Below are 11,411 nucleotides of genomic sequence, written 5' to 3'. Positions count from 1 at the left end.
ACATCATCCATGGCTATGGATAGTTGCTTCGAACTATGGGTTACATTATCATCCAAGGTGGGGGTATTACTCTCATGATTGCTAGAATTTGTTGAGTTCCCTTCCATGATCTGCACAGTCACATCCAATTCAAGTGAAGATAGAGCATATTCAGACCAGGATATGATTGAAGGATCAGTTGACACAAAGTATCAAACAGTTGGCAAACTTGAGAGGGTAATGAATGAAAACCACTCCTCTCGTTTGTTTTTCAAACTATGAAAACCATATTCAGCAGGATGAGCCAAGGAAATTTCACTCTATTGCTAGAATGAGGTTTCTATTAGCTCAGGCAAAACTTCAAACAGTTAGTGGGTTAGTCAAAAATTAAAGAAAAAGTGCTTGATCTAGATTACCACCTCACTTAATCATTGTCAATCTAATCAATCCCCGGCAACGGCGCCAAAAACTTGATGAGTATTTTGGTGAAAAATAAATTTCTCCCAAAACACACAAATCTAACCGGCAAGTGTACCGGGTTGTATCAAGTAATAAAAACTCACGGGAGTGAGGTCGATCCCACAGGGATTGAAGGATTGAGCAATTTTAGTTTAGTGGTTGATTTAGTCAAGCGAATCAAGATTTGGTTGATGGTTTTGTGACTTGCAGAATTAAATTGCATTGAAGTAAAGAGAACAAGAAATAAATTGCTGAAACTTAAAGAACAAGAAATTAAATGGCAGAAACTTAAAGTGCAAGAAATGTAAATTGTGGAATCTTAAAGTGCAAGGAATGTAAATTGCTTGAAATGTAAAGGGGATTGGGATGTGGATTTGCAGAAATTAAACAAGGAAAAATTAAATTGCATCAAACAGAAGAGGGAAAGGGAATTGGGATTGAGCCGGATATAAAGCAGAAGAGTAAATGAACATAGAAAGTAGTAAACAGAGAAGTGAAATGGGAAATTCAGATCTCAGGACCCAGAGACTAGAAAACCAAGTCTAGATCTCAATGCCTTCCTAGATCCAACAAGAACAATTGCAAGGAAATTGTAAATTGCAAAGATAATAGTTGAAGAACAATTAACCGGAAATGAAATTCAATTAGCAGTAAAGAAACAGAGATCCAAGATTGAGATTGAAACAGAATTTCTTCAATTCTCCAATCCAAGATCCAAGGCAAGTGTAAAATGAAATTTAAAGCAATGAAAACAAAGAAATTAAAGTTCAAAAGCTCTCCGAAAACTATTATGAAAATTCCAAAGGGAAAGCTCCCCGAATAACTTGAATTCTATTCTATTTATACACTTTCTTCCAATGATCTTCAAGCCTTGAGTTGGGCCTTTGCTCTTGGTGGAATTGGGTTGAAAGAGGCCTTGGTTGATTGCTCTTGAAGTTTGAAGAAGAACCAAAGTGAACCAATTGAACTGGGTTTGAGGTTAGCAAAAGTTGGACCAAAAGTTTGAGCCAAAGTTAGCAGCAAACACATTTTTCTGGTATGCACGTTGGTGCCAACGTTAGGGGTCTAACTTTGACCCTAACGTTGGCCTTGTCTAGTGTGCTAGTGGTGCCAACGTTAGCCTCCAAGTTAGGGGGCTAACGTTGGCGCAAACGTTGGCCCTTCTCCCTTATGTTTTCATGTGCCAACGTTAGCCTCCAAGTTAGGGGGCTAACGTTGGCGCAAACATTGGATGGCCAGGGAGGAAATTTCAAGTTCCAACGTTAGCCTCCAAGTTAGGGGGCTAACGTTGGGGCTAACTTCTTGCTTCCTGGTTCAATTTCACTTATTCCATTGTCCTCTCTTCACTCCTAGCCATTCCTCTTTGCTTCAACCTTTCTCCAAGCTTTCTTCACCTATCATTAATCAACCAAACTCATCAAAGCTATGCTCAAAATCATGAGATATTCATTCTTTCATAATATGCAACAAATATAGCATAAAACCTCATGAAATGGCATAAATTCATATATGGTTGGTTCAATCAAGGGAAACATGAAAATCTACTCCATTAGCTTGCTTGTAGCTCAAGAAAGTGCATAATTCAAATGAAAACAAAAGAAAAAGACTAGTTAAAATAGGCTAGGATGACTTGTCATCAACTACTAGTGGTTGATTACCTAGATTAGACATTTTTTCTTTTTGATGTTGTCATTTAATTTCCTTTAATTTTCTCTTGCTAGTAAGGTATTTGTGTTATTGCCTCACTAAAAATCCCTCATTTGTGTCAAGGGAGATTCCACTTTCTCTTGGTGATTGTGTTTGATATAAACTTTTTCAAGTAAAAATGGAGTTTACCACACATTTTGATCAATCATATTGCATAGGATATTGCCCACCACCACAAAATGATTCATGTCATTATATCCTCATGGTGGCTGGGAATATTAACAAGAAATGATGGGATTGGAGCAATCAAATAAAATGGAATACCTCCTAGAGCCACAAAATAGCTCATATTGTTATGACAACTAGCCAAGTTGTGACTGGAGAAAGGATTTTAATGCTCCATACCCCATTCATCAAGAACCATCATCCCTTAATTGTCTAACCTATGCACCTCCACAAACTCCTCCAAAAACTTTTCTAGCATTTAGAATAGAGGAACTCTCCAAGAGATATCTCTTCATTACCCAACTCAGTGATTTCTTAAGGCAAAATGTGAGAGAGGTGATTGAAGATATAGAAGCCTCAATGAAGAGTCAAGAAGAGTAAATGACACAATTGGCACAACATTTTGTTGATGAACCAACCAATGTCTTTCCTTGGCCACGAGAAAAATACCATGTCATCAGTCTAAGGAGTAGAGTAGTGCTTAATGCAGGTGAAATTGAGGAATTGGTACCAAGTGATCCACCATTCCAAGAAGTTTTTGATGAAGAGGACACCCCAACCATCACACAACACCCAAGTTTTGAAAAAAAAAAGTAAAGGCAATCAACCAAAGCACTGGAATAAGGATTGTGGCCAAGAAACAATTGACTATATCCATGAAAAAGAGAAGGTCAAAGAACAATCCAACCCCTGCTCCAACAAGCAAGTTCACTCAAGCTAACTAATGAGCGGATATTTTATATGCTTTTTGGCATCATTTTCATATAGTTTTTAGCATGTTTTGTTTAATTTTTATTAAATTTTTATAGGTTTTAGTGTTAAATTCACATTTTTGGATTCTACTATGAGTGTGTATGTTTTTGTGCAATTTCAGGTATTTTTTGACTGAAATTGAGGAGTTGGAGCAAAAGTTTGATTTAGAGACAGAGAAAGCACTGCAGATGCTGTTCGGATATGATCTCCTTACACTCGGAAGAGATTTTCTGGAGCTACAAAAGTCCAAATAAAGCGTTCTCAATGGCTATGAAAAGCTGACTTCTAGAGCTTTCCATCAATATATAGTAGTCCATACTTTGCTTCAGATTATAAGGCTCAAAACTGGCGTCCAACGCCAGCCTCCTGCCCCCTTCTAGGTGTCCAGCGCCTAAAGAGAAGAGACCAGCGCCCAAATGCCTAAAGAGGACCCCCTAGCCAGCGTTCAACACCCTAGAGGCCGCTTAGCACGTGGATCTCATCAAAGCTCAGCCTAAACACTTATCAAGTGAGCCCTAGAAGTGGATTTTAGTACTAAAAAGACTGTTTTACCCTTACTAGTCATTAGTTTAGTATTTAAAGTAGAAGATCACTCTTTGTTAAGGATCTTCAGCCTTTTTACACATTATTTTTGTTTACCATATTGTATTGTCTATCAGTATACGTTTCTAAACCTCATAGGTTAAGGGGAGGAGTCCTGCTGAGTCCTATGAATTAATAAAAGTATTACTGTTTTCCTTCAATCCGTGTTTGATTTAATTATAAGATGTATACTCGTTCTTCAACATAGTGAATGGGATAATCAGTGACAATCAGCTCCGTTTATCATACCAAGACTGCATGCCTGACAACCATCCGTGTCTTCTTGGGTTCGTGTGAATACGTGACTGGAAAGCCCAAACCGCCAGCTTGATTATACATCTCCCAGACGGCTAATCCACGACTTCGTTAGGGACTTCTTGAGACACTAGTTCAGCTAATTTACGGGAAGATTAGGGTCTCTGTGGTAGAGGCTAGAACCCAAAGGAGCAGCATTCTCTAATCCGGAAGATTCAACCTTGTCTGTGGCGTTTTGAATAGGATCACCAAGGGAATGAACTGCTAGAGCTTCACCCTCGTTCAATTGGATGACCGCGGCCATATGGCGTTTGATCTGAAACAGAGGAGATAGATGATCACGGCCATACGGTGTTGATCACATACAGCCTGCCATAGAAGAAATCACTCACAAGCAAAGGATACAGTAATACTAGAGTTAATTCAGAAAGACAAAGCAACTCCAATCCTTAATCATCTTCTTATTCCTGGTTACATTTAATTTAAAAAATATTTTATACACTATTCCTTTAATTCAATTAAGCCTCAATCCAACAACTTCTTGATTCGCCTGACTAAGACCTGTAAGATAACCATAGCTTGCTTCAAACGACAATCCTCGTGGGATCGACCCTGACTTGCTCAGGTATTACTTCGACGATCCAGTGCACTTGCTGGTACAGCTGTACGGAGTGTGGGGATTCGTGCACCAAGTTTTTGGCGCCGTTGTTGGGAATTGTTCGAGTTTGGACAACTGACGGATTATCTTGTTCTCTAGATCAGGTATTATCTTTAATTTTGTTAGCTTTTCTTTTATTTCTTTTTTTCTTCTTTTCGAAAAAAATTAAAAAACCATTTCAAAAAAAATTTTATTTTCTTTGATTAATCTTTGTTCTTGGTTTGAGTCTTTTTGTTTTTGTTCTTGGTAATTTTCGAATTTTCTTGTGTCTTTTTCTAAAAAATTTTTAAAATTGGTTTCTGTTCATACCCTGGGTCGAGATGTCCGATCTGGGATGATCAACGACAAGCCAATCGACCTCTTCAGGTCAAGACTATCCGACCTCTTCTCCAAGAGCTCGGCCAAATCACCAGGAAAGCCCAATAAGGGCCCAAACAGAGGAACATGACCCAAATCCAAAGGTAGCCCAAGCCTATAGAGATAAGGGCGGTTCCCTTGAAGATAAGATGACTTCACCCAAAGATAAGATAAGATAAGATAACTATTTTATCTCCAAAGAAGTCGCTCCTCACCATTATAAATACACTGGAGCATCTAGGTATAACTGGTGCACGAAATTGTGATGTCCAGGCTCGAACAATCCCTGGTAATGGCTCCAAAGCTTGGTGCTTTGATCTTAATTCATAATTGTCACAACTTCGATACAACTAACCAGCAAGTGCACTGGGTCGTCCAAGTAATACCTTACGTGAGTAAGGGTCGAATCCCACGGAGATTGTTGGTATGAAGCAAGCTATGGTCACCTTGTAAATCTCAGTCAGGCGGATATAAAGTGATAATGTTGTTTTCGAATATTATATAATAAAATAGGGATAGAGATACTTATGTAAATCATTGGTAGGAATTTCAGATAAGCGAATGGAGATGCTTTTCGTTCCTCTGAACCTCTGCTTTCCTGCTATCTTCATCCAATCAGTCTTACTCCTTTCCATGGCTGGCTGTATGCAAGGGCATCACCGTTGTCAGTGGCTACATCCCCTCCTCTCAGTGAATAATATGCTCACGCACCCTGTCACGGCACGGCTATTCATCTGTCGGTTCTCGATCATGCTGGAATAGGATTCACCCTCCTTTTGCGTCTGTCACTAACGCCCAACAATCGCGAGTTTGAAGCTCGTCACAGTCATTCAATCATTGAATCCTACTCAGAATACCACAGACAAGGTTTAGACCTTCCGGATTCTCTTGAATGCCGCCATCATTCTAGCTTACGCCACGAAGATTCTGGTTAGGAGATCTAAGAGATACTCATTCTAGCTTAATTCATGTAGAACAGAAGTGTTTGTCAGGCACGCGTTCATAAGGGAGATGGTGATGAGCGTCACACATAATCATCACCTTCATCACGTTCTTGGGTGCGAATGGATATCTTAGAAGAGAAATAAGAAGAATTGAATAGAAAACAGTAGTACTTGCATTAATCTTTGAGGAACAGTAGAGCTCCACACCTTAATCTATGGAGTGTAGAAACTCCACCGTTAAAAATACATAAGTGAAGGTCCAGGCATAGCCGAGATGGCCAGCCCCCTAAAACGTGATCAAAGGATCATAAGGTAATCCCAAGATGTCAAATACAATAGTAAAAGGTCCTATTTATAATAAACTAGTCACTAGGGTTTACATGAGTAAGTAATTGATGCATAAATCCACTTCCGGGGCCCACTTGGTGTGTGTTTGGGCTGAGCTTAAGTGTTGCACGTGCAGAGGCCATTTGTGGAGTTGAACGCCAGTTTTTGTGCCAGTTTGGGCGTTCAACTCTGGTTTTGGATCCTTTTCTGGCGCTGGATGCCAGATTTGGGTAGAAAGCTGGCGTTGAACGCCAGTTTACGTCATCAATTCTTGGCCAAAGTATGGACTATTATATATTGCTGGAAAGCCCTGGATGTCTACTTTCCAACGCAATTGGAAGCGCGCCATTTAGAGTTGTGTAGCTCCAGAAAAGCCACTTTGAGTGCAGGGAGGTCAGAATCCAACAGCATCAGCAGTCCTTTTTCAACATCTGAATCTGATTTTTGCTCAAGTCCCTCAATTTCAGCCAGAAAATACCTGAAATCACAGAAAAACACACAAACTCATAGTAAAGTCCAGAAATGTGAATTTAACATAAAATCTATTAAAAACATCCCTAAAAGTAACTAGATTCTACTAAAAATATACTAAAAACAATGCCAAAAAGCGTATAAATTATCCGCTCATCACAACACCAAACTTAAATTGTTGCTTGTCCCCAAGCAACTGAAAATCAAAATATGATAAAAAGAATAGAATATACTATAAATTCCAAACTATCAATGAAACATAGCTCCAATCAAATGAGCGGGACTTATAGCTTTTTGCCTCTTGAATAGTTTTGGCATCTCACTTTATCCATTGAGGTTCAGAATGATTGGCATCTATAGGAACTCAGAGTTCAGATAGTGTTATTGATTCTCCTAGTTCAGTATGATGATTCTTGAACACAGCTATTTTATGAGTCTTGGCCGTGGCCCTAAGCACTTTGTTTTCCAGTATTACCACCGGATACATAAATGCCACAGACACATAATTGGGTGAACCTTTTCAGATTGTGACTCAGCTTTGCTAAAGTCCCCAATTAGAGGTGTCCAGGGTTCTTAAGCACACTCTTTTTTTGCTTTGGACCTTGACTTTAACCGCTCAGTCTCAAGTTTTCACTTGACACCTACACGCCACAAGCACATGGTTAGGGACAGCTTGGTTTAGCCGCTTAGACCAGGATTTTATTCCTTTAGGCCCTCCTATCCACTGATGCTCAAAGCCTTGGGATCCTTTTTATTTGCCCTTGCCTTTTGGTTTTAAGGGTTATTGGCTTTTTGCTCTTGCCTCTTGGTTTTAAGAGCTTTTGGCTTTTTCTGCTTGCTTTTTCTTTTTCTTTCTATTTTTTTTTTCGCCTATTTTTTCTGCAAGCTTTGTTCTTTGCTACTTTTTCTTGCTTCAAGAATCATTTTTATGATTTTTCAGATTATCAAATAACATGTCTCCTAATCATCATTCTTTCAAGAGCCAACATATTTAACATTCTTAAACAACAACTTCAAAAGACATATGCACTGTTCAAGCATACATTCAGAAAACAAGAAGCATTGTCACCACATCAATATAATTAAACTAAGTTCAAGGATAAATTCGAAACTCATGTACTTCTTGTTCTTTTGAATTAAAACATTTTTCATTTAAGAGAGGTGATGGATTCATAGGACATTTATAACTTTAAGACATAGTTACTAACTACTAATGATCATGTAATGAAGACACAAACACAGATAAGCACATAACATAGAAAACGAAAAACAGAAGAAATAAGAAAAAGGAATGAATCCACCTTAGTAATGGTGGCGTTTCCTTCTTGAGGAACCAATGATGTCCTTGAGCTCTTCTATGTCTCTTCCTTGTCTTTGTTGCTCCTCCTTCATTGCTTTTAGATCTTCTCTGATTTCATGAAGGATGATGGAGTGCTCTTGATGTTCCACCCTTAATTGCTTCCAATAATTGTGTGGAAGAAAATGTATCCCCTGAGGTATCTCAGGGATCTCTTGATTTGCAGTCAAATGTTCTACCACTGAGCTATAGACCCTTGATGGAAGCTTTTGTCTTCCCTCTCCTCTTTCTAGAGGTTTCTCTGGCCTTAGGTGCCATCAATGGTTATGGAAAAAACAAAAAAGCTATGCTTTTACCACACCAAACTTAGAATGTTGCTCGCCCTCGAGTAAAAGAAGAGAGAATAGAAGAATAAGAAGAAGATATGGAGGAGATGGAGGGAGATGTGTATTCGGCCATATGGGTGGGATTGGGTGGGAAAGAGATGTTGAATTTTGAAGGAAAGTGGGTGTTTGGATGTGAGTGGTAAAGAGTTAATAGGGAAGAGTGTTTATTGGGAATAGAGGATGATTGAGAAGAGAGAAGAGAGTGAGTGGAGGTAGGTGGGGATCCTGTGGGGTCCACAGATCCTGAGGTGATCCTGTGAGGTCCACAGATCTTGAGGTGTCAAGGCATTTACATCCCTGCACCAATTTAGGCATGCAAAATGCCCTTGCACACAACTCTGGGCGTTCAGCGCCAGGTTGGTGCCCATTTTGGGCGTTCAACGCCCATTTGCTGCCATTTCTGGCATTGAACGCCAGAACCATGCTTGTTCTGGGTGTTCAGCGCCAGGATGCTCCCATTCTGGGTGTTCAGCGCCAGAACTATGCTCTGTTCTGGCGTTTGAACGCCAGACAGATGCTCCTTCAGGGTGTGATTTTTCTTCTGCTGTTTTTGATTCCGTTTTTGAATTTTTTGTTTATTTTGTGACTCCACATGATCATGAACCTAAGAAAACATGAAAAACAATAAAAATAAGAATTAGATAAACATTGGGTTGCCTCCCAACAAGCGCTTCTTTAATGTCAATAGCTTGATAGTGGGCTCTCATGGAGCCTCACAGATGTGCAGAGCTTTGTTGAGACTCTCCAACACCAAACTTAGAGTTTGGATATGGGAGTTCAACACCAAACTTAGAGTTTGGTTGTGGCCTCCCAACACCAAACTTAGAGTTTGACTGTGGGGGCTCTGGTTGACTCTGCTTGGAGAGAAGCTTTTTCTGCTTCCTCCCCATGGTTGCAGAGGGAGATCCTTGAGTTTTAAACACAAGGGAGTTCTCATTCCATTGAAGGAATATTTCACCTCTGTCAACATAAATCACAGCTCTTGCTGTGGCCAGGAAAGGTCTTCCTAGGATGATGGATTCATCCTCTTCCTTTCCAGTATCCAGGACTATGAAATCAGCAGGGATGTAAAGGCCTTCAACCTTTACTAACACGTCCTCTACTTGTCCATAAGCCTGTTTTCTAGAGCTGTCTACCATCTCTAATGAGATTTTAGCAGCTTGCACCCCATAGATTCCCAGTTTCTCTATTACAGAGAGGGGCATGAGGTTTATTCCTGAACCAAGGTCACACAGAGCCTTAAAGATCATGGTGCCTATGGTACAGGGTATTATGAACTTTCCAGGATCCTGTCTCTTCTGAGGCAATGTCAGTTGATCCAGATCACTTAGTTCATTGATGAACAAGGGAGGTTCAACTTCCCAAGTATCAATGCCAAATAATTTGGCATTCAGCTTCATGATTGCACCAAGAAACTTGGCAGTTTTCTCTTCAGTAACATTCTCATTCTCTTCAGAAGAGGAATATTCATCAGAGCTCATGAAGGGCATAAGGAGGTTCAATGGGATCTCTATGGTCTCTAGATGGGCCTCAGAGTCCTTTGGTTCCTTAGAGGGAAGCTCCTTATTAATCACTGGACGTCCCAGGAGGTCTTCCTCCTTGGGATTCACGTCCTCTCCTCTCCTCACAGGTTCGGCCATGGCGCTTATGTCAATGGCCTTGCACTCTCCTTTTGGATTCTCTTCTGTATTGCTTGGGAGAGTACTAGGAGGGATTTCAGTGATCCTTTTGCTCAGCTGGTCCACTTGTGCTTCCAGATTTCTAATGGAAGATCTTGTTTCATTCATGAAACTTACAGTGGCCTTAGATAGATCAGAGACTAAGTTTGCTAAATTAGAAGCATTTTGTTCAGAGTTCTCTGTCTGTTGCTGAGTTGATGATGGAAAAGGCTTGCTATTGCTAAACCTGTTTCTTCCACTATTATTAAAGCCTTGTTGGGGCTTTTGATCCTTCCATGAGAAATTTGGATGATTTCTCCATGTTGAGTTATAGGTGTTTCCATAAGGTTCACCTAAGTAATTTACCTCTGCTATTGCAGGGTCTCAGGATCATAAGCTTCTTCTTCAGAAGATGCCTCTTGAGTACTGTTGGATGCAGCTTGCATTCCATGCAGACTCTGAGAGATCATATTGACTTGCTGAGTCAATATTTTATTCTGAGCCAATATGGCATTCAGAGTATCAACCTCAAGAACTCCCTTCTTCATAGGCATCCCATTACTCACAGGATTCCTTTCAGAAGTGTACATGAACTGGTTATTAGCAACCATGTCAATGAGTTCTTGAGCTTCTGCAGGCGTTTTCTTTAGGTGAATGGATCCACCTGCAGAAGTGTCCAGTGACATCTTTGATAGCTCAGATAAACCATCATAGAATATATCCAGGATGGTCCATTCTGAAAGCATGTCAGAAGGACACTTTTTGGTCAACTATTTGTATCTTTCCCAAGCTTCATAGAGGGATTCACCTTCTTTCTGTCTGAAGGTTTGAACATCAGCTCTAAGCTTGCTCAGCTTTTGAGGAGGAAAGTACTTGGCTAAGAAAGCCGTGACCAGCTTATCCCAAGAGTTCAGGCTGTCTTTGGGTTGAGAATCCAACCATAATCTAGCTCTGTCTCTTACAGCAAAAGGGAAAAGCATGAGCCTGTAGACTTCAGGATCTACTTCATTAGTCTTAACAGTATCACATATCTGCAAGAATTCAGTTAAGAACTGAAAAGGATCTTCAGATGGAAGTCCATGAAACTTGCAGTTCTGCTGCATCAGAGAAACTAATTGAGGTTTCAACTCAAAGTTGTTTGCTCCAATGGCAGGAATGGAGATGCTTCTTCCATGTAAATTGGAATTAGGTGCAGTAAAGTCACCAAGCATCTTCCTTACATTATTATTATTTTTGGCTGCCATCTCCTCTTCCTGTTCGAAAATTTCTGAAAGGTTATCTCTGGATTATTGTAATTTAGCTTCTCTTAATTTTCTCTTCAGAGTCCTTTCAGGTTCTGGATCTGCTTCCACAAGAATGATCTTATCCTTGCTCCTGCTCATATGACAAAGAAGAAGGCACAGAAAAATAATA

The 11,411-nt window shown here is 39.9% G+C and overlaps 1 non-coding gene across 1 annotated transcript; it reads left to right on the top strand.

Moving 5' to 3' along the window:
* Positions 1-10,738: 10,738 nt before the first annotated feature.
* LOC112773462 (small nucleolar RNA R71) lies at positions 10,739-10,846 on the top strand. Its single transcript, XR_003188010.1, has one exon. It is a non-coding gene; the product is annotated as a small nucleolar RNA R71 (small nucleolar RNA).
* Positions 10,847-11,411: the final 565 nt, after the last annotated feature.

The sequence above is a fragment of the Arachis hypogaea genome, chromosome 18 (genome assembly GCF_003086295.3).
Source record: "Arachis hypogaea cultivar Tifrunner chromosome 18, arahy.Tifrunner.gnm2.J5K5, whole genome shotgun sequence".
NCBI lineage: Eukaryota > Viridiplantae > Streptophyta > Magnoliopsida > Fabales > Fabaceae > Arachis > Arachis hypogaea.
This window is presented reverse-complemented; position numbering and strand designations above follow the sequence as displayed.